We start from the raw sequence: 25,155 nt of genomic DNA, 5'->3' as shown, positions 1-25,155 counted from the left end.
CACTGTGTCTCATTCTCATAGCTTTAGTTTTAAATTGATCAATATTCCAGGGCAGACTGAGAGAGTTCCTATCAGAATAAAATAAAATATTACAAGTGAAATGTTCATTAACTTCTACATACACTTGTTTTAGGATCTAATATAAGACAAGAAGTTATTATTTGGTAGACATATTTAGATATGAATTTCATAAAATTAGGATATACCAAATCTCAATCAAAAAAGGCTTTTATTAACTCATTGTCATTGATCAAGTCTTGTTATTTCTGCCTTCATAATATTTCCAGTATACTTTCCCTTCTCTCCACTCAGATAGCTGTCACCCTAGAGTAGCCTTCATTATCATTCCCTTGATTATTGCAGTAGCCTTCTAATAGGTCTTTCTATCTTAAGTCTTTTCTTGCTCCAATTTACCCCCTACTCAGCTGCAAAAGTGATCTCAAAGTACAAATATAACCCTCCTATTGAATAAACTCTAGGGACTCCCTATTGATTCTAGAATTAAATGGCATCTAAAGTCCCTCCCAATCTGGTCACTTCCTCTCTCTCCAGTCTGCTTACAATTATTACCTCTCATGTACTCCTCTAATATCCACTGACATTAGCCACCTTCTTGATTTTTCTTGAACTGCACATTTCATGTCCTTATCCATTGCCCTTTTCTCTTGGTTATCTCTCTTACCTAGAATGCTGTCCTTCCTTATGTATAATTCTTGGCTTCCCTGATCTCTTTAAAGATCCAGCTCAAATTTGACTTTGTAGAGGATTCCTATCCCCATTCTTCTTTCATCCCTCTCCCTCCCTCATGCTGGTGTCGGGCTAGTACAATTAGATGATCTATAGATAGAATGTTGAGCCTGGAGTCAGAAAGACCTTAGTTCAAATTTTGCCTTAGGCACTTAGTATATGAGTGATTTTCGGCAAGTCACTTAGTTTCTGTCTGTTTCAGTTTCCTCAAATGTAAAATGGGAAAAATAACAGCACTTGCTTCCCAGGGTTTTTATGAGCCTCAAATGATATAATATTTTTAAAGTTCTTAGCACTGTCCTAGCATATAGTAGAAGCCTAATAAATGTTTGTTTCTTTGTTATCTTCCTTTCTTCTGAGATTACCTTCCATTTACTTTGTAAAGTCTTGTATATCCATTGGAAGAGCATGGCTACCTCCTTTTTAGTTCAACTGATAATATTAATTAATTAATATTAATACTTTCTTAAATTTAAAGTCCTTTCTAGACTTAATTGAAGGAAGGATTTTTATCAGTACTTAAACTACTCAGGAAACAACACCCTCCATTAAAATTCTAGATTAAATTAATTAAATCCTCAATTAAAATTAAAATCAATTAAGCCTCTCCCCCCTTCTCTTAAACCTATTTCTTTTAGGGAACTGCCTAAAAGGTTAGAATGAAAATTAAAGTCCTACAAAATAGATGAAACATGGTATGCAGGTTTAAAAAAGAGAAGTATCTCTTACCAAATTAAAATCAATCTTTCTTCCCCTCCTTCTCTGAGAGATTTTAGATCTACCTAAGAGAGAAGAAAGGTGTGGATCTGGTAGAAAAGTGGAGAGGAACCCACAGTTACATAATAACACCAATTGATATTTATATAGCAATATAAATGCTTCACATACATAATCTAAGCCTCAGAATCATCCTTCAAGGTAGGTACTATAGATATTTTCATGATTTTACAGATGAAGAAACTGAGTTTTGGAAAGCTTGAGTGACTTCACCATAGGAAAGAAAGCTAATAACTATTAGAGGTGGACTTTGAAGGCAAAGCATTCCTTGATTTTTAAGCATTCTAACTTGCCATAAATAATATTTATTCCCAAAATCTCTCAGAAAGAAAAAAAAAGAGCAACATGTAAGTTCCTAAATTTCTAATGTTTATGTGTCTCATTTTGTCTCCAATTAGATTAACATTTTAAAAAATGACTGTCAAGGAGCACTCCCATTTACATTCTGAATCATCCTCCAATAAAATTCAGTGGAAAAGATTCTCATAACAGAGCATCAGCTGTGCACTTTATTTTCCTGAGGCAATGAGGGTTAAGTGACTTGCCCAGGGTCACACAGCTAGTAAGTGTCAAGTGTCTGGGGCCTGGTTTGAACTCAGGTCCTCCTGAATCCAGTGCAGGTGCTTTAGCTACTGTACCACCTAGCAGCCCCCAACTGTGCACTTTTAATAGAGTTACTTATCCCACTTCTCCCTCTGTCACAGAAATGGAAATACAGAGCTTTCTGTAGACAACTGAAGGGAATTCTTGATAAGTCATGTGAACTTACCTTATTTGGATTTATAGCTACTGTGTAGTTACCACAGAATGAAGTCTCTATAATTAATTTATTAATTAGCTAGCAGGGCTCTTTTTCTGTCATCCCAGCACAACTCAAATTATTAAAGCATGCTTCATTGTGTTTCCTGACTTCTAAGAGAAAAGAGGATAATTAGCCCAGGCGAAGTTATTTGGAATGGTCAATGGGGAAAGCCCTGGGATCCAGCTCTTAGACCACATTTTTCTTTCTTCTTTGGCATTCCTGTTGATCCAAGGAGTGCTCACATGCAGATTTCTTGCATTCTGTGAATGTTGTGACAGACCAGACTTCTTTCTTTTCCACATGTATCTGGAAGGATTCCCAGCTTTGGTACCTACCAATTTTGGCCTTGCATTCCTTCTAATGGGAAAATGACCAGAAAGAGAGTGAAGAAGCATAGAAAACAAATAGAAGAAGGATTAATCCTTGGTTGCTAGTAATGGGGTTGAGTAAGAGGATTCTATGTACTTTGTTTTTTGTTCAGTCATTTTTCAGTCATGTCCGAATCTTTGTGACCCCATTTGTTTGTTTGTTTTTTTGGTGAAGATACTGGAGTGGTTTGCCATTTCTGTTTTCAGTTCATTTTACAGATGAGGAAACCAAGACAAACAGGGTTAAATGACTTGCCGTGTGTCACACATCTAGAAAGTATATGAGGACAGATTAGTACTCAGGAATATAAATCCTCCTGACTCCAGGCCCAACTCTATCCACCGCACTACCTAGCTGCCCTCTCTATCTGCTACTGCTCTACTTTTCCAGCCTTATCTCACTTACCTTTGTGCATTCTACATTCCAGCTAAACTGGTCTACTCTCTAGTTGTCTCCTATAAGCATAAGTTCAATGGATATGCTTTCTCCTGCAGGAAGCCTTCCCCAGTTCCCTTCAATCCATAAATGACATCCCTTCAAATCTCACGAAGCTCTGTATTGAGATTCTTGCCCAATCTTCTTTGTCTGACACCTATCTTCTTACACAGCTACCACCTTAATTTAGACCCTTATTACCTGTAACTTGTGATTTGTAATTGATCCTAATTGATCTCCCTGCTTCAAGTCTGTTCCTACTCTAGTCCATTCTTCACACAGCTGAAAAAGTGATTTTTCTTAAATAGGGATCTGATTAGGCTATCCCCAAGCTTCAACTCAATCAACTCCAATGTTTTCCCCTACTGCATCTAGGACTGTATCCCTTTGGCTTTTAACTTTCTTCACTAGCTTGGTCCTAACCAAGCTTCATTATATTTCTCCCCTTTCTTTCCTCTTTGCTTTTCTCTACCTAGCCTTTTCTCTATTCCATACAATCTATCCCCCATCTCTGTGCCAGCTCTCCCTGGGCCTAGAATATGTCCTTTTTACCTCTCCTCAAGGAATACCTCTTCTCCCACAGGAAGCAATGTAATCACTACTCTCTATATAAAATCTTGTGTGATACTTTTTTACTTAAGAATTTTGTATTTATTTTATATTTCTGCATTTATTTTTGTAAATATAAAGTCTGGCCAAATGAATGATGAATATTGTTTCACAATATTCTAGCTCCTAGCCCAATACCTGTCATATTATAGGTCTTAATAAATGAATATTGAATGATTTCTTGATTTTTATTATGTGTTAATGCATATTATATAATTTTATTGTTTGCATTGGTGGGAATCATTCCCTTACTAGACTGCAAATTCCTTGAGAGCAGTCACTTGTGATTTACCTAATAGCATATCTCTCCTGGTTCTTAACATAGTGTTCAATACAAAGTATGTATTTAAGAAATGTTTGCTATATCTTATTGTATATTTTGTTGTGTTTCATTGCCTTGATGGAATCTTGTACAAAGTTCCAATGAATAGACAATATTAAGACAGTGAAATCTAAATCTGTCTTCCCATGTCGAAGATGACCCAAATGGGGAAGAGGGATGGGGAGAGAAGAGAATAGATAAGGAATGGACTCAAAGCTTCCAGCCCCTAAAGGTATGGGGTGAAGTCAATTTAGGAAAAGTACCATGAGAGGCCTTTATGCATAGTTTTATAGTTTTCTCTTCCACATCATTAGGATTAGGGGTAGAGCACCCTTATGATCTGAAAAATCCATGTAAATGTGTTTGGCTGTCTCTTCACATCAGAGAAGTTTGATTTTTTTTCCTTTTTTCTTTTATGGGTAGTTTATAGTACCTTATTGTAAAATTTGGATTAAATATTTGGTCATAGGCTATATGTAGTTCCCAGCTGTGTCATCTGGCCTGCACATGTCATCAGCAGCTTTTGCAACACCGCCCCCCCTAATTTCCATTTACAGGCCAATACACAATATACTGAAACCATGATAAGGAAAAGTCGAGATGTGGAAGGGATAACTGTAGGCTTTCTTATTTACTTTGAACACTCTCTTCTCCTCATCTCCAATTCTAACTTCCATGAAGTCTCTTTTATTTATTTATTTATCTATTAATTTATTTGTGAGGCAACTGTGGTTAAGTGACTTGCCCAGGGTCACACAGCTAGTAAGTGTCAAGTGTTTGAGGTCAGATTTGAACTGAGGTCCTCCTGACTCCAGGGTCATTACTCTATCCACTGAGCCACCTAGCTGCCCCTCCCTTCCCTGAAGTTTTAACTGAAGTTCTATCTTATGCAAGAAGTCTCTTCCAATCCTCCTTAATCTTAGTGCCTTCCTTCTGTGGTAAAATAATGGAATTTGGCAGATACCCAGGGGTCCAATTTGATTGATTTAGTAGTGTTTGAATTTGCTGTGAATGAGAAACTACTAAGTACCCACTTAAGGTGATTAGATCTTGAGCCACACCTGGCCAGCCCTATTAAACCTAGTCTAACTTGGCCAACCCTGAGAAAGAGTGCCCTCAGAGGCTGTGGATTTTGTCATCTACAGAGGAGCAGTCTCAGCCACACAAGTCTTTTGGGGGAGGGAGAAAAAGGTGGAAAAAGGGACCCCAACAAGAAGTAGGGGGCTCTCTGGTCTTGAAGGAGCTGTTGGAACAGACTGGAGACTGGCTGCATAGAAATTATGGACCCCCTGGTGGTGAGTTAAGAAAACCCAGCTCTTTGAATTAGCTGAGCTGAATTCGCTGAGCTGAAAGCTCAGTTTGGGTTTTGAGACAGCCTTTGCTAGAGGCAGGGAGATTATCCATTTTCCTCTTTCTCTATTCCCTTGTCATTGGCTTTATTAATTTCACCTTTGCTGTGTATTTTATTCCCATTAACAAAACCTGCTTCATTTGTGGAAAAGAGGCTATTAAGCTACTTTCTTATTGACCTGGGAGAAATAACTAAAAAGGCAGTTTGGAGGGGAGAAAACTTTCTAGAGGTCCCTCATTATTTTCTGAACACCAATATTACAGTGAGCCACCCAATGAACTCTTCCCCTATTAAATTTGGCCTCTACACTTCTGAGACTACCCCCTCCATTTTATCCCACATATATCTTGTTTTACATAGGTTTTTTGCACACTTTTTTTCCTTGCTTAAACTGTGAGCTTCTTAAGAGGATAAACTGTTTTTGCCTTGCTCTATATAACCATTGCTTAGCACAGCATCTGACACATAGTGTGTACTTAATAAATGTTAGTTGACTGACTGACTTGAATTTTATCCTTTGCCTTAGTTTGATGGTATCCTGGCTTGGTCAGGGAGAGTCAGTGAAAATGGGGGCTAAGGATTTGTGAACTGAGAGGGATCATGGCCAAAATACCACATACCTAGAAGCAGCCAGCAAGGAGCCATGCTTGGGGTGGGAAAATGGAGGAAGGGGGCTAGGTACCATGCAAGTTCCTTTAAGCAAGTATTCTTAACCTGGAGTCTATGTATCTGTTTAAAAAAAATGTTTTGATAGATACATTTCAATGTAATTCATTTCCTTTGTAATTCTATATATTCTAATTTATACATATAAAAATGTTATACTGAGAAGGGGGACTTAAGCTATGCCAAATTGTCAAAGAAAGGAAGTGCCTGGCACATAATTATTAATCATGTCCCTTTCTTTCTTCCTTCCTTCCTTCCTTCCTTCCTTCCTTCCTTCCTTCCTTCCTTCCTTCCTTCCTTCCTTCCTTCCTTCCTTCCTTCCCTCCCTCCTTCTCTCTCTCCTTCTCTCCCTCCCCTTCCCTTTATTCCTCCCTCCTTCCCTTCCCCACTCTCCCAACTGTCTACTGTTCTCTTTTTCTTTTTTCTTTTTTGGTTCTCTTTTTCAAAGAAGAAATCATTATCATCAATACCTATTAAATGCCCATGGGGTGTATTGTACTGAGATAGGAAACTGCATGGAGCCAGTGGAAGATGAAAAGAACTGAGAGAAGATATATTTCCTGGTAATATTAATCCGATCGGAAGTCTGTTTAAAATCCAGAGCAATAGCTTTCCGGCAATAAATAATTTTGGTTTAGAGATCCAGCATGGTACCTGGTCGTGAATAACAACAGCAACAAGTTAAGTAAACAAACAAATAATGATACCGATAATAATGATAATTATAACATTTACATATTACTTGAAGCTTTGCAAAATCCTTTATATATGCCACCTTTTTAATTTTTATGAAAGCAAGATTCAGTTGTTTTTTGGGGGAGAGAGGATCCATTTTCATGGAAGTAATATCCCCTAGAAACACCGGCTTGCCACTGCTAAATAAGACCCCTTATGGGAGGAAGAATAGTGCCACTTTGCATGAGATATCAGAAAGGGGATAGTGGTCTTTTATCAAAAACCACAAGTAAATTATTAATTCATGCCAGAAACAAAAGTATCTATGCTGTCATGTTATAAATGACAAGATAAAAACTGTGTCAGGGGGTGGCTGTAATGCAGCAAAGCTGATACAGTAATTACTACTGTAGAAAGAAAGGTAAGAAGGGTCAGGAAAAATTAATGATAGCCTGTCTATCCCTTCTCTGTGCTATTTCTTAAGGTAGAGAGTGGCACCCATAATAAATCAGAGATCTCCAGTCATCTCCAGATGGTTAAATGATTTGTATGATTTTCTGGATGTGGAGATTGATAGCACCAGTACAGTCTGGAAAATGAAGATTGGAGCAAGGTTGTGTGACTTTAACTGAAAAGACTGACATAGCTATTACCTAGCCTTACAGGAAAAGTGAAGGAAAAAATAATGTCTACTATTATAACCCTTACAGACATCTTAATCAATCATCAGACTTCTTATAGAAGAAGCAATATGTGTATGTGTGCATGGATATGTTTACATATTTATGTACACACAGACACACATGTATACACATATGCATATACATATATACTATAATGTTTAATATGTTTGAGAGATAATTTCTGGGTAATTAATAATTTTAAAAATAAATCTAGTATTTAATTAATAAAAGGGTCAGTGACACTCTCAAATGCCAAAGACCATTCATGGTGGTGGGCTCACAGTTTATATGCCCTTGGAAGACCAGGTGTTCCTGAGGATGGCAATCAACTCTGATTGGTTAACAATTAATGAGAGAGAATGAATATTACAATGAGAGGTGGTCTGTATTACAGTGAAGGTCTTAGAGTACTTGACATTGAACACCCAAATCTTGGACAAAGAGACTTATCAATTTCCATATCACTTGTCTGACAAAAGGGAGAATCTGCATTTCCCCAGGTATGTCTGATGAAATACAATGAGCAAAATCCATCCATTTGCCTAAATTTAGAATTTCTTTTACTTTGATTAGATCTTAGCCTGGGTAAGTCATTGCCCAAGTTTCCCCACACTTGTTGATTTCTGAATGAGAAAGTAGAAGGGGGGAAACTTTGGTCCTGATTCAATAATTAGTTATTAAATACAAGAGAGGAATAATCATTTCCCTCAATACACACACACAGAGCTTGAATTCACTGCTATTGAGAAGTTGATGTCTTTCTCCTTTCAGGCCAGGAGCTGTTTTCTTTTGGCTTCTGCGTCCCCAGCACCTAGCCCAATTCCTGGAATATAATAGGCCCTTGATGCTTATTGAATTGAGTTTGGGAACCTCATTGCTTTAAATTTCCTGAAAAAAAGATTGGGCCCTTAAGTACTACTGGCCTTAGATGTGGACAAGTTGGCTCTCTGCATGGATTCACAGGATCTGTGGCAAGACCAAAGATCTCTCAGTTCTCTTCTCCAAAAGCAGAAGGAAGTAGGTAAGTGAATGATGGTTCATCAATGTCATACTCCTCTGGATGATTCTTTTCTTCCCACCCCTGAATGCCAGGACCAAGTATACTGTGAAGACATCAGTATTGTCATCATCATCAATGATGATTGATTGGCATCTCGCAATGAACAACAGTTAACATTCACATAGCACTTTAAGATTTGCAAAGTCCTTTATTTAAGTACTCTCATTTAGTCCTCACCACAACTCTGGTAGGTAGGTGCTATTATTATCCTTATTTTGTATGTGAGGAGATTGAGGATAAGAAAAATTATGTGACTTGCCCAAGGTCACACAGTCAGTAAGTGTCTGAGGCAGGATTTGAATTCAGGTCTGTGATTCAAAGTCTAGTGCTCTCTCTACTGTACCACCTGGAGTAGAAAACTCATTCATTAAATAGTAAATTTGCATTTGGAGGCCCTTTTGTCTCTTTTGGTTCAGAGGGAGAGACTAGAAACAGTGGGTATAATCTCCCAAGTTGATAGTTTTCAAATCAGTAAAAAGAGCTGTTGAGAGGCAACCTGATTTAGGGCTGACCCCTGATGCATGGACACTGGCAAATCACTTAAACTCTTAGTGCTCTAGACCAAGGTTTTCCAAGTTACTTTGATAGTGTACCTCTATCATTAATATAAACAACGGCAGTAATAAAAACCCAAAGAAAAGTCTTTATAAATTTTATGCAAGTACTTCCATACTCATATGGTACATTATGAAACATATACAAAATAGGCATTAAAATAAGATAAAGGTGAAAAATAACTTTTAAAGTTATTTTACCAGTGTTATAAAACCCTTTTTAGTGTCATTAAATATTAATTTTAAGAACGTTAAATATTAATATTAGTACCATACTATCTACATTCTGCTTTCAATGTCCTGTACTGTATTTCCTTCTTAGAATTTCTAATGTTTTCTTAACTGGCAACTTAAAAATTTTGAATGATTTACCTAAATTCTCAATAATTCATGGATAAGCCACTATTCATTGTAAAAGATATCATAGTCATTAGTTATGATTATAATTGTAATAAACTTAAATTTAAAATTTTTTGTCTAAAAGGGGGAAGTTGAGGGGTGTCTTTAAAATGTGCATGTGCACTTGTTAATAATATTCTATAAGATGGTGTTTTCTGTTACCTTATGTTAGAGATTATGTAGTTTATGTACAGACCAGAATATATTAAAATGTTAATGTTTACATCTATGTATTTAAACTGTCATAAAAATGTACAAATAACCTCCCAAGGTAAAGCACAATTTATAATATGAAAATATTGTTATATTTTGATAAACTTTAAAAATATAATTTCTGCTTTTATTTTCTTAAGTTATAATTTTTATGTATTTTATATTTGATACAAAGTTATTAGAATTTTAGGGGTATATGGAGTGTCCAGAGAGGACTAGCATCTCTGGTGTGAGGGCTGTTATACCCTTATCAGGGCTGCTTATCCACTTTTGGTGTCCACCTTTCACCCATCTCTTAGCTGTGGCTCCCAGAAGCTATTTCATGTGCAACACAGTCTGGTAAAACCATGTCTGCAGGTGGGCTAAACCAGGTTGAAGGCCTCAAAGCCATTGTTGAGTTAGGGAGATGTCCAGTCCAAACACGTGTAAACTTCCCCCTATGGAATAGATAGATGAAAACAATTTGTTCCCATGGGCCATGAAGGTGGTAGAAGCAGGCACTGTGGAGAGCTTACAGTTTGGTCAGATAATAGAAGATGCCACAGTCATCCATTGAATCCTGGACCATGACCACTCATCCTGACTTTTGTCTTGCCATTGGAAGTCAATGACTTTGGAAGAAAGAGTGAGGCTTATGATTTTATGGAACTCTGTCTCACTTAAATCCAAATTCATACACAAGTCAAGACATGACCCTGTGATGTCACTGGTTCTCTTTGGAATGAAGAATGACCAACATTAGCATTTTAATTTTAAGAAAAATAATCATCATATCTGGGATTCCAAAACCAAAGGACTACAAAAAGAAAACAGTCTCACCATTCCACTTTCTGGTTTATTTGTACTGCTAACACAAGAAGTAAAATAAAAAAATTATCAATTTAAACTTTAGTGTAAGACACAAAAAAGGGCTCTTTCTCAAGCTAAATAAGTAAAAAGAGAATTGTGATCTATAGTAAAGTTTTTTATTCACTGTATTTTATTCTTTCGCACATGCTGTTGAAAAAAGTGGCACATTTTCAGTTTCTCTTGGAATGTATATTAATGGGGAGTGATATGGGGCCATTCAATTCATTCTAACTTCTGGGTATCAGCTATTAAATGGTGTTGAAAGCACTTTCTGAAAATGACACTGGATATTTGTGTTTTGTTGAGGGACTATGTGAGCCATCCATCACATCGTATAAACTAAACTTATTTCCCCAATATCTGACATGGCAAGAATACTGCAAGGAGAATTATAAAGCAAGTGGTCTTGTGGACTACAATAGTAATCCCCATTTAGATAGTCATTTTGACTCAGTAATATTCAGTGTTTCAAATCACAATAGTTGTGAAAAGGTGAATGATGCAAGTTAATTATTCTAAATCTTTCTCAATATATCAGTATACTAACATGACTAATGTGGAAATATATTTAATGTGATGGTACATTTATAACCTATATCAGATCGTTTGCCATCTTGGGGAGGGGGAAGGGAAGGGAGGGAGGGAGAAAAATTTGGAACTCAAAATCTTATAAAAACAAATGTAGAAAACTATCTTTACATGTAACTTCAAAAAATAAAATACTATTAAGCTTGAAAAAATATATCAGCATTCTTCACATGTGCTCATGAATTTGATAATATATTTTAATTGAATTGTTTATATATGATATAGTGGGAAAATGGGGTACGGGTTGGGGTTGGGGTTCTTGGGAATTCCTCTTTAAAGAATTACACCCTCTTGCACACAAAACGTAGTTAGAATAAGGTGATAGTTTATTTAGGAACAAGGGAAGGGAAGGGTGGGGGGAGGGAAACCATGAAAGAAATCCTTGGACTTTTCATGGGGAGATTTGGAACAAAGCACATGGCTCAGAGGTACCAAATCTCCTCGAACAGGAGACTGGAAGGTACTTTTATAGAGGACTGATGGGGGTGGACCATCTGCCCATGAAAAGTTCCTTTAGTGTGAGAGGACCATCCCCCACTGGTGGTAGCTGGGGGAATTGGGTGAGGGGTGGCTATGGATCCCTCTTCAGAACACAAAGGCCAAAGCCACACCCAAACTTATCTCCCCAGGGTAAGGGAGACCAGAATGAAGGGTAGGAATCCCAAGCTAGCTCAGTCCGATTTGGTTCAGTTTATCTCTCTAGGCGTTATCTGTCCTCTGGTTTAGTTTCTCAAGGAGAAGATTCCTCGGTGTGCCCCAGAGAAATTCTGGGGTGCTCTGCGCCCCATGACATATAGATAGCCCCTTCAGAAATTTGTCTAGGGATTCTGCCTATTCTGGGTATAGTCCTGCTCCTAAGCAAAATTTTCTAAAGATCCTTCTCTCTTTTTTTGATCCCTTCCCTCTTGGACCATGGGTTGGTTCCAGGAAGTAGATCATGGAATAATGTAGATTATCTATCTTTAGAAGAGACCCAAGGGACATCAAGTCCAACCTTTTCATTTTCCAGATGAAGAAACTGAGACCCTAAGAAAGCATGACTTGCCCACGGTCTGAGGAAGGAGTCAGCATGGTCAGGTCTTCCTTACTGAGTTTTTGTTGTTGTTGTTGTTGTTATTTTTTTGTTTTTTGCAGGGCAATGAGGGTTAAGTGACTTGCCCAGGGTCACACAGCTCATAAGTGTCAAGTGTCTGAGGCCGGATTTGACCTCAGGTCTTCTTGAATCCACGGCTGGTGCTTTATCCACTACACCACCTAGCTGTCCCCACTAACTGAGTTTTAACACTCTATCTATATTACTAACTATTTGCCTTACCACATATCTCAAGGACCTATGTCCTCCACTTTCTTTTCAGGAGTTCACAAGCCTTTCTCAGGGACTGTTTAGGTAGCAGTCATACTTTGGTTGGTAGTTTTTATTTCATTAACACAACTACCCAAGTTGCCTGCACCAGTTGCAAGCGGAACATTTGCATTTGTCTGTCTAGCAAAATAAACAGATAAGACTAATTCTACTTAGCTCTTACCCTGCACCAAGAATGGAATATATAGCAAAAAAATGAACTGTATGAACTATGAAGCTACTTTTTACAAGAAATCAGTTAAGGTACTCATTAGCTTCAGTGCTTAAAGGTTCACTGGGCAAAGTGGAGTCTTGCCTCTTTACCTTTTTCTCTCCAACTTGGTGATAACCTTTTTCCTATCAGACTTCACAAAGTAATTCTCTAATCTTATTTTATGGATTATTTTGTATTATAGTTTATGCCTTATCCCCCTATAACACAGTAAACTATAGGCCAGCAGGGTCTATGAATTTTTTTAAACCTAGTAGACCCTAGCCTAACACAATGTGCTTCATGCAGTAAGGTCAGGGGTAGGGACTAGATTTGTGATTCTATTGGTATAGGGAAGTCCAGGTGAGGCATTCTCTCAACCAATACAGCTTTATACCTTCTTTGAAATTTATATCCTTACAGAGTTGCTTAGAACACTGAGATCAAGTGACTTCCCTGGGGTCACACAACCAGAATGTGTCAGAGGAAGGAAGTGGTGGCCCTGCTTTCAAAGCCAGCTCTTTGTCCATTATATTTCTCTGTCTCACACATCAGAAACTTTATAACTTTGTTGAATTCCATTGAATTGAATGAGACTTAAGAATAGATAAATGAGTGAATAATGTGGTGTGCCTAAGGATCACCTTAACAACATTTTGATAAAAAGCATTTTTTTCCCTTCTGTCAATTTGATAATATCTTGTGCTAATATCTTGAATTTTTCTTATTACATTCTTTTCTGGCATGTTTGGTGGGGTGTACATAAATTAGAGATAAAGTTGATTTTGGTCTTATGTTGATAAACATCCTCAACTAATACTTAATTTCTGAAAAGTTTAGAGTTATTCACATAAATAACACTACCAGCAATCCTTCCTTCCCTCATTTCGTTGCAGACAACTTACTTCTACAAAGATAATGAATGATTTCTCTTGTGTTTCCCATCGACAGGGCATAGAAAATACCAAGGTGGCCCTCTCATCTTCTATACCTTTATAAACTCTCTGATAAGAACACAGGTTTTAATAATGCCTAAGTATTTTTCCACTAATCCTGAGAGGAAACAAAAATCTATTCAAACACTCCTTTAATTGTTCTTCTCAAGACTTCAGAGAGGCTTCTGATATTGCGGAAAATAATCACTATTAACTAAGTACAAGAGTGTTTATGTATGATGGGAGAGGCACACTGTGATGACTGGATGTTAAAATACAAAAGTGCCCAGAGGGGAATAGATTGCTACCAATTGTGATCACTTTTTCTGTTGCTCAACACCCTATTGTCTTGGGCTGAACTCTTGTAGTCTGAACTATAATGTATCTGAGTTCTTGCTTTTTTTCTCCAGGAGCTTGGATTCTAGTCTGAAACCTATTTTGACTTCAGGCACCACCTCTGCCTTTTAACTTCCTATCTTTTAGCTTTGAGTCATGATTCTGTGACTCCAGTAGTACAATAATAACAATAAAAAGACTTAATATAAGGTACTATTATTTTAAATGCTCCATAGAACTTTCACATACATATTAATTACATTGTTTGAGTATGAGGTCAGCAACAAATGAAGGATGATAACCTTATAATCTATTTCTACAATGTCCATTTCATAAAACCTCTCATAGCAATTGGTTTCTTTCTTTTATTTTTTAAATTTTCATTTTATTTAGAATTTTCCCCAAGTTACATGTTTTTTACATAAATTTTTAAAACTTTGTGTTCTAAATTTTCTTCCTCCCTCCCTCCTCAACCTTCCTTATGAAATCAAGCAATTCAATATAAGTCATACATTTGCAGTTATGCAAAACATCTTCATATTAGTCAGGTTGTGAAAGAAAATAGACAAAATAACTTTAGAAAGATGAGAGTGGGCAGCTAGGTGGTGCAGTGGATAGAGCACTGGCTCTGGATTCAAGAGGACCTGAGTTCAAATCTGGCCTCAGACACTTAACACTTACAAGCTATGTGACCCTGGGCAAGTCACTTAATCCCAATTGCCTCACCAAAAAAAAAAAAAAAGAAAAAAAAAGAAAGAAAGAAAAAGAAAGATGAGAGAACAAATACAACTATACTTCATTCTGTAATCAGATACCATCAATTCTTCCTCTGTTGATGGTTTGCATTTTTCATATGTCCTTCTGATAGCCTGCTTATCATTTCTTTCATAGTTACTTTTGCTAACTGTATTACTCTCCATCTTATTCCCTCCCCATTGATATTTACTCTATTTTCTATCTTCCTACACCCTATCCCTCCTCAAAAGTGTTTTGCTTTTTGCTGCCCCTCCCCCAATCTGCCCTTCCTTCCTTCCCTTCTCCCCCTCTCCCTTATCTCCTTCCCCTCCCACTTTCCCTCAGGGCAAAATATATTACTATACCCACTTGAGTATGTATGTTATTCCCTCTTTGAGCTCTAATTCTGATGACTGTAAGGTTCACTTGCTCCCTCACTCTTTCTCCATTTTCCCCTCCAATCCATAAGCTTTTTCTTGTTTCTTTTATGTGAACTTCTTTTCCCCATTTCACCTCTCCCTTTCTTCCCAGTGCATTCTTTTTTTTTCTGTTTAGAATTTTATTTTCCAAATTGATGTAAAAGCAAACTTTGACATCAATTTTTTAAAACTTTGAATTCTGACTTCTCTTCCTCCCTCCCTTCCCATCCCTCACCCCAAGAACTCAAGCAATTTAATATGTTATACATGAGTAGTCATGGAAAACATCTCTACATTAGCCAGGCTGTGAGAAAAAACAGACAAAAACAAAACTTTAGATTAAGGAACTATCAAAGGAAAAAAATATGCTTCACTCTGTTTTCAGATACCAACAGTTCTTTCTTTATAGATGGATTGCAATTTTCATAAGTCCTTCAAAGTTATATTTGATCATTGCATTTCTGAAAATAACCACATGCTTCCCAGCAGATCATCTTACACTATTGCTGTTATTTTTTATACAATACATTTCACTCTGCTTCAGTTCATGTAGGTCTTTCCAGGTTTTTCTGATAGTGTCCTGCTCATCCTAACTTTTATATAGTACCTTAAATTTGACAAAGAATTTTCTTCAAAATAGCCCGGCAAAGTAGGGACCATACTTTTTGCCATTATAATCAATCATCATAACTGTTTCCCTCCATCCTATTCCCTTCCCATGATATTTACTCTATTTTCTATCTTCTTTTACCCTATTCCTCCTCAAAAGTGTTTTGCTTCTGACTGTCCCCTCCCCTGCTCTGCCCTCTCTTCTTTCACCCTTCTCTCCTTATCCTCTTCCTCTCCTACTTCCTTGCAGGGTTAGATAGATTACCCCTTCCAATTGGGTGACCTTCAGTCTTGCTGAGAGGCCTGCACTCACTCACAATCACAATGTATCCAATCTGGACATCCCAGAAGCAGGGTGAAAGGTGCACAGACATGTTCTTGTGATGTTTCTCAAATCAATTGTATTTGCAGATGTAATGCAGGTAGTCCTGGCAGATGACAATGGCCCTCTGCATCTTCATCTTGGTTATCACACCAGACAAGATCCTGCCTCTGATGGAGACATTGCCAGTGACAGGATACTTCTTGTCAATGTAGGTGCCCTCAGTGGCCTCCTTGGGGGTCCTGAAGCCCAGCCCTATGTTCTTGTAGTATCTGGGAAGCTTCTTTTTGGCAGTGTCACCTAGCAGCACCTGCTCCTTGTTCTGGAAGATGGTTGGCTGTTTCTGGTAGGCATGCTCTGTCTGGATGTCCACCATGTCACTGCTTCACTCATCTCTCACTCCTCTTCTCTAGGACAAACCGACAGAAAGAAGCTGGAGAGCAGCTGCTGGGGTGTCCTTAAACATGAGGCAAGGGCTGTGTAGGAAGTGATGGAACATGCTGGAGCAGGCAGGCAGGCAGGAACAGTTTAATCTTTTATTATCCCTCATATTTTCTTTTTCCTCTTTACCTTTTTATGCTTCTCTAGGGTCTTGTATTTCAAAGTCAAAATTTCTATTCAGTTCAAGTCTTTTAATCACAAATGGCTGAAAGTCCTCTTTTTCATTGAAGTCCCATTTTAACCCTGAAAGTATCACCTGGGTAGATGATACTTGGCTATAGTCCCAGTTCCTTTGCCCTCTGGAATATCATATTCCATGCCCTCTGGTCATTTAATGTAGATGCTGCCAGATCTTGTGTTATTCCTACTTTAGATCTACAGTATTTCAGTTTCCTTTTTTTTCTAGCTGCTTGCAATATTTATTCCTTGACTTGGGATCTCTGGAATTTGGCTATAATATTCCTGGAAGTTTTCATTTTGGGATCTCTTTCAGGAGGTTATCGGTGGCTTCTTTCAATTCCTATTTACCTTCTGCTTCTAGAATATAAGGGCAAATTTCCCTGACACTCTCTTGGAAGATGGTGTCTTAACTCTTATTTTGGTCTTGGTTTTCAGGTAGTCAAATGTTTTTCAGATTATCTCTCCTGGATCTATTTTCCAGGTCAGCTGTTTTTTCAAGGATATATTTAATATTGCCCTCTATTTTTTTATTCATTTGGATTTGCTTTACTGTGTCTTGGTTTCTCATAAGGTCACTAGCTTCCATTTGTTCAATCTTAATTCTTAGGCAATTATTTTCTTCAGAGAGCTGTTGTATTTCTTTTCCCATTTGGCTTTTCAAGCTGTTGATGTTTTGCTCATGACTCTCCTGCATTGTTCTCATTTCTCTTTCCATTCTTTCCTTCATCTCTCTAAATCTTTCTTCTATTTCTCCTCTTTCTCTTCAAAGTCCCTTTTGAGTGCTTCCATGGCCTGAGAACAATTCATATTTTTCTTGGAAATTTTGGATGTTGGAGCTTTGACTTTGTTATTATCTTCTTCTGAGGGTGTATTATGGTCTACCTTTCCCCCAAAAAACTTTCTATAGTCTGCTGCTTTCTTTACCTACTCATCTTGACCCAGAAGCAGATGTCTGATTGAAATCTGCTTCTCTATGGTTGGAAGCTTGGTGTCCCTGTGCCCCTCTCCTATTGGGCTGTCACCACTCAAGTCAGCCCATTGGATCAGAACCTTTGTGCTTCTCTGCAACTCAAGCAGAGGCCACAGCCACTTCACCCCAGCCAACCTTCAAACCCTCCAGCAGAGCCTCAGAAGAAACCATGGCACTGAAGACTCCAAGACCCTGGAAGCATTGTCTGTTCCAGGCTGGGTCTGCACTGCTCGCTGAGCTCCTCTCTTTGTCTGTGGGCTCAGTTTCAGAAGCAGCTGCTCCCACAGTTGAATCAGAGTCTCCCAAGGCCTGGTTCTCTGGGGCTGGAGCTGTGTCTGCTCAGTGAGCTCCACTCTCACCCTAGGACAACAGGACTTTCCTGCCAACCATCTAAGCTATCTTTGGCTGGAAAATTATTTCACCCTGTCCTGTTTTGGATTCTGCTGCTTCAACAATTGTCCTATGGCATTATTTGAAGGTATTTTGAAGGGTTTTGGGGAGAGGTCAGGGAAGTCTTTGCCTTTCCTCTGCCATCTTGGCTCCACTCCAGCAATTGGTTTCTAACACTCTTTTGCACTTACCATATTCCAATTTATATGATCCTTATTCTTGTTCCATTTGTCCTAGTGGGTGAGACAGGAAGAGGTGATGTCATGTAATTGAAAAGGCAAGAGACAGCTAAAATTCTTTTAAAAAATAAATTTATTTCCCCCAATTACATGTAAAAACAATTTTTAGCATTCATTACAATCTTTTTAGTTCCAAATTTTCTCCCTTCTTACCCTCCCCCCTCATCAAAAAGGCAAGCAATTTGATATAGGTTACACATGTACAATCATGTGACACATGTTACTTAAGTTGTGAAAGAAAACACAGAAAAAACCCAAGAAAAATAAAGAAGGCAAGTGGGACAAGTATGATTTGATTAGCATCCAGATTCATCAGTTCTTTCTCTGGAGACAGCATTTTTACTCACAAGTCCTTCAGTATTTTCTTGGATCATTGTTTTGCAGAGGATATCGAAGTCATTCACAGTTAGTCATCATACAGCATTGCTGTTACTGTATACAATGTTCTCCTGTTTTTGCTCATTTCACTTTGTATCAGTTATTGACAGTCTTCCCAGGTTTTTCTGAGAGTCTATGGATTTAGAGATCTGGAAACCATAACTGCTGCCACTGAGTTAGTTGCCCCTCTCCCCACCTTCCTCTCCCCTCTCAAGCTTACTGCTGGTTTTCTGGGCTGCAGCATGAGCTGGTCTGTATTCCACTCTCACCCTGGGGCAACAGATCTTATAAGTTGTTATAGACTGGAAAGTTGTTTCACTCTTTATTTTGTGGGTTCTGTTGCCCCAGAATTTCTTTTGAGAAGTTATCTAAAGTTTTTTGGAGGAGTTTTGGGGAGATCTCAGGTGAGTCCTTGCCTTTGTCCCATCATCTTGGCTTTGCCCCACCGCACCCCCACCTTTCCTATCATTCTTTTTTTTTTTAATGATTTTTCTTTTTTAGTTTGCAACATTTGTTTTCCTCCTATAATTCTTGCCACTGAACAGGGCTGTTTTCTTGAGCTCAGGAATTCTAAGCTGTACCAGCTAATCTGATCAGATGTCTGCACTAACTTCAGCATTGATAGACTGAGCTCCCTGTGGCTGGTGGTCACCAGGTTGTCAAAAGTGGGGTAAACTGACAAAGGTTGGGAACTGAACTGGAGAAAGTCAAGTTTTTCTCAGAGTGGGATTGGGCCTCACGGTAGATTTTAAACACCCAGCCTCTATGAGTTAAGAGAGAATCATACCAAAAACCAAAAAAACCCCAAAGACTGGGAACTAGGAAAACTTGGTTCTAATCCTTTCTCAGGCACTGTCTAGTTGTCTAGCTGGGCAAATTACAATTTCTTTGGATTTCAGAATCCTCATCTGAAAAGTGAAGCAATTGGACTAGATCATTATAGGATCATAGGATTATGGACTGAGAATTTGTATAGACCTTAGATATCTAATTCAATCTCCCTCTTCATTTTATACATGAGGAAGGAATAGAGTAGATAAGTGATTTGTCCCAGGTAGTAATTGGCAAAATTGGGAGAAGAATTCTGGACTCTGACTCCAAATCCAGTATTTTTTTAAAATTATTTTTCTTTTTTCTTTTTTTTTTTAGTGAGGCAATTGGGGTTAAGTGACTTGCCCAGGGTCACACAGCTAGTAAGTGTTAAGTGTCTGAGGCCGGATTTGAACTCAGGTACTCCTGACTGCAGGGCCAGTACTCTATCCACTGTGCCATCTAGCTGCCCCCAAATCCAGTATTTTTCACTGTATCAAGCTGCTCTAAGCACTAAGATGCTATGATTCCCTGAAAGCAGGAGCAATATCTGATTCATCTTTGTCTACCTACCACCCAGAAGAAAACTTACATAAACATTCATATATTAAAGACCTATGATTTCACCATGAGGGAAATTCCCATATAGAAACCAGCTATACTAATTCAGATCAACAACCTCTCTACTACTTTTATATGGTCTTAGAGAGTTACTGGAGGCTCAAATTAAAGTGACTTTCCCAGGGTCATACTGATGGCATCAGAAGCATGATTTCCACATAGGTCTTTCTGATTCAGCACTCCATACATTCCAGAACATTACTTTTCACAGAGTAGGTTCTTCATACACATTTGTAAAGTTCATATGTCTGGTATGAAGACAATTAGTTCAGCAAGAGGATAGCAAATCGAAAGAAAGGAAAGCTCTGATGCTGTCACCTTTCCTCTCACCTGCTGTCTAGGTGTATTTGCCTAATGGAGCATAGGATTCTGACTGCATAGGAAGAAGAAGGCCTTTCCCTGTTGGCCTTCTTGAGTAATTTTTGTGGCATTTGGACTCCACCCAAGGGGCTGGGTAAATAATGTGAACTGCCTTTTGTTTGCCACTGGATTATAGTGCTGCAGATTTGTTTATTTTACCCACAAACCTATTCCTCACACTAATGAAAAAGAAAGTGGGATTGATATGGAATTTCTGAAGTAGAGAACAGAAAGTAAGGATGCCAATCAGGTCAAATGTTGTGTTTATACTAAAAAAAAACCCTTGGTAGTCAGTAAGAACAATTAATTTGTGAGGATCTTAGCCAGATTTATGAGCTCCCATTGTCCTGCCCCATTTCTGCTAAATCAACTCCATAATGCAGTCCTTTATGGGCCTCTCTCTTCCAAAAAAGCACAAACCTATGATCAAATGATGACTCATTCCTCTGGCATTAGTATCTCTTCCCTCAAATATCTTTGATACACACACACACACACACACACACACATACACACACAAACACACTCAAACCCACGCACCACACACCCATACCCATATGCACCCACCAGACCCCCACCCCTATATATATATGTATATAGGTATATATGTATATATGTATGTATTATACTTCTGCGTTGTGTCATCTCCCCTTATAGAATATAAGGTCCTTCAGGGCAGAGATAGGGAGAGGGATGTGTAATTTCATTACTATAGGGAACTCCCAGGTGAAGAAACTTCCTTTACTAGCTCAGATCAGCTATTCTGTAATTTATATTCAGGCATGATTGTCTAGACCATCAAGAAATTGATTTGCCATGGTCACACAGCCAATATATGTCAGACATGGGAACAGAACTCAGGCTTTAAGGCCAGCTTTGTCTGTTCTCTATGATATTCTGCCTTTCAGTCCTCCTAGAGGGCAGGAACTATTTTATTATTATCTTTGTATCCCCAGTGTATAGGACAGTGCTTGGCACATAGTTAGCATTTACTGAATGTGTGCTTGATTGCTAATAGAGTACTGGATCTGGAATGAGAAGACATGTTCAAATCTTGCCTTTGATATTGATTATCTATGAAATTTGTGGTTATTTACTTCACTTCTATAGGTCTTAGTTTCTATAAAATAAAAGGTTTGGACCAAATGATCTCTAAGATTCCTTCTGTCTTCAGATCAAGAATGAGATCAATTACATGGTGGTTGTTCTCTCAGTTCCTCCCCAGTCCTCCCCCTGCCCCCCCTCCTTCCTCCCTCCCATCATTGCATCTGATTGTTGCTTCAAGTAATTCTGCCTTGCTTCCCAATAGTAACCAACAATGAAATCCCTGTGGTGCCATGTTGCTCCACTTTGCTTACTGATGTGTTATTATCAAAAGGGAAAGTATTTACATCTTGCTCATTCATTATACATTACTGAAAAGCCAAGGAAAAGGTCTTAAAAGCACTAATGACATGTGTTTTCAAGCAAAACCTTTGGGAAGGCATGGGGCTGTCCTTAGGGATATGCAGTCTCACATGAATAGTTCTACCCTTTAGTGATTTTAAAATATAATATTTCAATTATTCATTAAGAGGTAGGTGAGAAAAAATTATTAGTAGTCATCAGTCTCAGTCACAACAGATAGACTGGTGACAGCATGCTCTGCATAAACTAACTATTTAGGGTTGTTGTTGTTGTTTATCCTTCAATCTTGAAGAGTATCATGACATTGGGGTGGTAACATGACTTGCAGTGAATTGGATTTAAGTGAAACAGGGCTGTGCAAAGTCACCACCCTCAATCTCTCCTCCAGAGCCATCTGGGTCCAGGGGCAAGATATAAAGCAGGATGACCAGAGGTGGCCCTGGATGTTTAAGGCATTTGGGGTTAAGTTGACTTGTCCAGGGTCACATGGCTAGTAAGTGTCTGAGATGAGATTTGAACTCAGGTCCTCCCAACTTTTGGGCTAATGTTCTATTTACCATGTCACCTAGCTACCTCAGCTATTCAGGGTTATAGAGAAAACTAATAAGTAGGGATGACCCAATGAGCAAGCACTGGAGGTAAGGGAAGGAAATCTGCATTGTATTTTCATCTTCTTAAATGAGCCACTTAAATAACCTACTCTTTAAGCCATGGCTTATGCCAAAGCATGACTGTATGAAATGAAAGAATAATTGGCCAAAACAATATGTATCTATTTGTCATAGAACACAAACTGACTTTGAGGAAGTCATTATTTTTTAAAAAGTGCCTTAGGTGAGAAGTTTACTGTTTTAGCAGCTCATGTATACTTTGAAATATTCTAATGTTATATAACCCCCCTTTAAAAATTTCAGTGTGTGATTTTTTTCCCCTCCTGAATTTCAGGATGTTGACAGGAAGAAACCAAATGGAGGATTTTTTGTCTTTGGGGTTAAAAGACAAACTTATCCTTGATTGGTGAACATAATGAACAAAACTGGTGCTGCTAATATGCAGAAGTGGTAGATCAAAGAATTATATCATTAATTCATTCGGTAAAGGTTGAAATTGTTTATTTCAAGCAATGCATTTTACTACATGCTTCATCAATACTTGTCAATAAAGAATAACCCCTATACCCAGTCAGACCACCTGGGGAGTAAGAATTAATTTATGTAATAGCCATCATAGAGCCCAGAATCATTCCCACACCATGTGTTTCCACCATGAAATAGTTCTAATTTGTACTAAAGCTTTAGGAAATGAGATTGGGTCATTTTAGAAAATTGAGGACTTGGGTCTAATAAGGAGGAACAAGAATCTTTTGGCAGGGAATAAACTAGTAGTCTTGGGTTTGCCAGTTGTGTCTGAAAGTTTCCCATGATGGTTGAGGTCTCTACAGTTGGGAGTCAGGTTCCTCTTCTCAGCCAGCTTACCATGATTGTGTTTTACCTCAACCTAATGCTTAAATTATAGATTTTGCATTACATTCTTAAAATTTACAATAACAGTTTGTTATTGTCCCTTTAAAATGTCTCTGCTACAACATGCAAGCATTGGGTTTAAATTAGCTAGGGAAAAGGGGACACCTGGGTTTGACATGGGGCTAGGGTAATGGCCTCTTTAATCTAGTAGCTATATTCCAGCAGTTACCCATGTCTTTGCACATTTGGAAGGATGAGTGGAAAGACGAATGTAGGAATGTGGCTCTGAGTGTCCAAGTAAGCTCTGTTCTGAACCTAGTCAAATCATTTACCAATCAATTAAAAACCAACAAGCATTTATTAGCTTGAAGTCAGGTAAAGACAAAAAAGTGGGCCAAGTCCCCAAAGAGATGAAACTTCTATGGGGAGAGGGAGAAGGAGACACTGTAACTATATAAGTATATTCAGAACAAAAATGTAAAAATAAATTAATTGTAGTTTAGAGAGAGAAAGGGCACTAGAAGTTGAAAAGATCAAGAAAAGTTTCATTCCAGGGGGGAGGAGCCAAGATGATGGAGGAAAGACATTAAATGTACAGGGCTCCTGATACAATCGCCCCCAAAATCGCAATAAAATAACCCTCGGGGCAGAAAAACACACAAAAATACTGGCTGAAAGTTTTCTCCAGCTATAGATAAATTTCAGGGGGCCGTACTGTGCCACGAATAAAGCATAACCCCACAGTTGGGCCGACACACCAGACACCCGCCCGAGGAATTTGCCCCAGTGCCTCTGAATTGGCTGCAGTACAGGTGTCTTCTGGAACCAAGTGCATGGTCAGGCTGAATGGCTGGCCTGGGGGGTACCAGTGGACTGGGGGGAAAGATTCAACTGTTTCACCCCAGCGGGCAACCAGGAAGAAATCCTGAGTGGCTGAAGGCCCAGGTCGGGGAGGGGAACAGGGGAGCAGGCTCATCAGAACCTGAGAACCACACCACAGAAAGCTTTGCTGGTTAGTTTCTTAGTAAATAGGCTTGAGGTTATCTCTGGACTTGAGAATAGGCCAGGTGAGATTAAAACCTGTCCCTCCTCAACCCCAAACACCTGGGACCCTCTGAAGCTGAGAACAGGCATGGAGCCGAGAAGCAGCCCCTTCCCAACCCCCCCCAAAATGGAGAGTTTAAAATCAAATGAAAGTGAGGCCAGGCAAGCTGAGAAGAAGCCCAACCATTGCCCAAGCCACATTGTAGCTTGAACAGTGTGTCCTGGAAGCAGAGCCACACTTTAAGAAGGAGTTAAAAGCCAAGAAATAGTAAGCCAGGATGAGTGGGCAGAGAAAGCAGTAGACTATCGAAAAGTTCTTTGGGGGTAAGGCAGACCACAATACAACCTCAGAAGAAGAAGATAATAACAGGGTCAAAGCTCCAACATCCAAAGCTTCCAAGAAAAATATGAACTGGTCTCAGGCCGTGGAAGCTCTCAAAAGGGACTTTGAAGAGAAAATAGGAGAAATAGAAAAAAAGATGTAGAGAAAAGGAGGAAAGAATGGAAAGGGAAATGAGAGCGATGCAGGAGAGTCATGAGAAAAATGTCAACAGTTTGAAAAGCCAAATGGAAAAGGAGATTAAAAAGCTGTCTAATGAAAATAACTGCCTAAGAATTAGGATTGAACAAATGGAAGCTAGTGACCTTATGAGAAACCAAGACACAGTAAAGCAAATCCAATTGGATGAAAAAAATAGAGGGCAATGTGAAATATCTCCTTGGAAAATAAATCTAGGAGAGATAATTTGAAAATCAGTGGACTACCTGAAAACCATGACCAAAACAAAAGCTTAGACAACTTCCTCTAAGAGATTGTGAGGGAAAATTGCCCTGATATTCTAGA

The 25,155-nt window shown here is 38.5% G+C and overlaps 1 pseudogene; it reads right to left on the bottom strand.

Annotated features, from left to right (window-relative positions):
- The window catches only part of LOC122755159, a 33,249-nt pseudogene extending 16,865 nt beyond the window's left edge, over positions 1-16,384 (bottom strand).
- Positions 16,385-25,155: the final 8,771 nt, after the last annotated feature.

Source organism: Dromiciops gliroides, chromosome 4 (assembly GCF_019393635.1).
Source record: "Dromiciops gliroides isolate mDroGli1 chromosome 4, mDroGli1.pri, whole genome shotgun sequence".
Taxonomy (NCBI): Eukaryota; Metazoa; Chordata; class Mammalia; order Microbiotheria; family Microbiotheriidae; genus Dromiciops; species Dromiciops gliroides.
The sequence above is the reverse complement of the archived record's forward strand: the minus strand, read 5'-3'. Positions and strand labels throughout refer to the sequence as shown.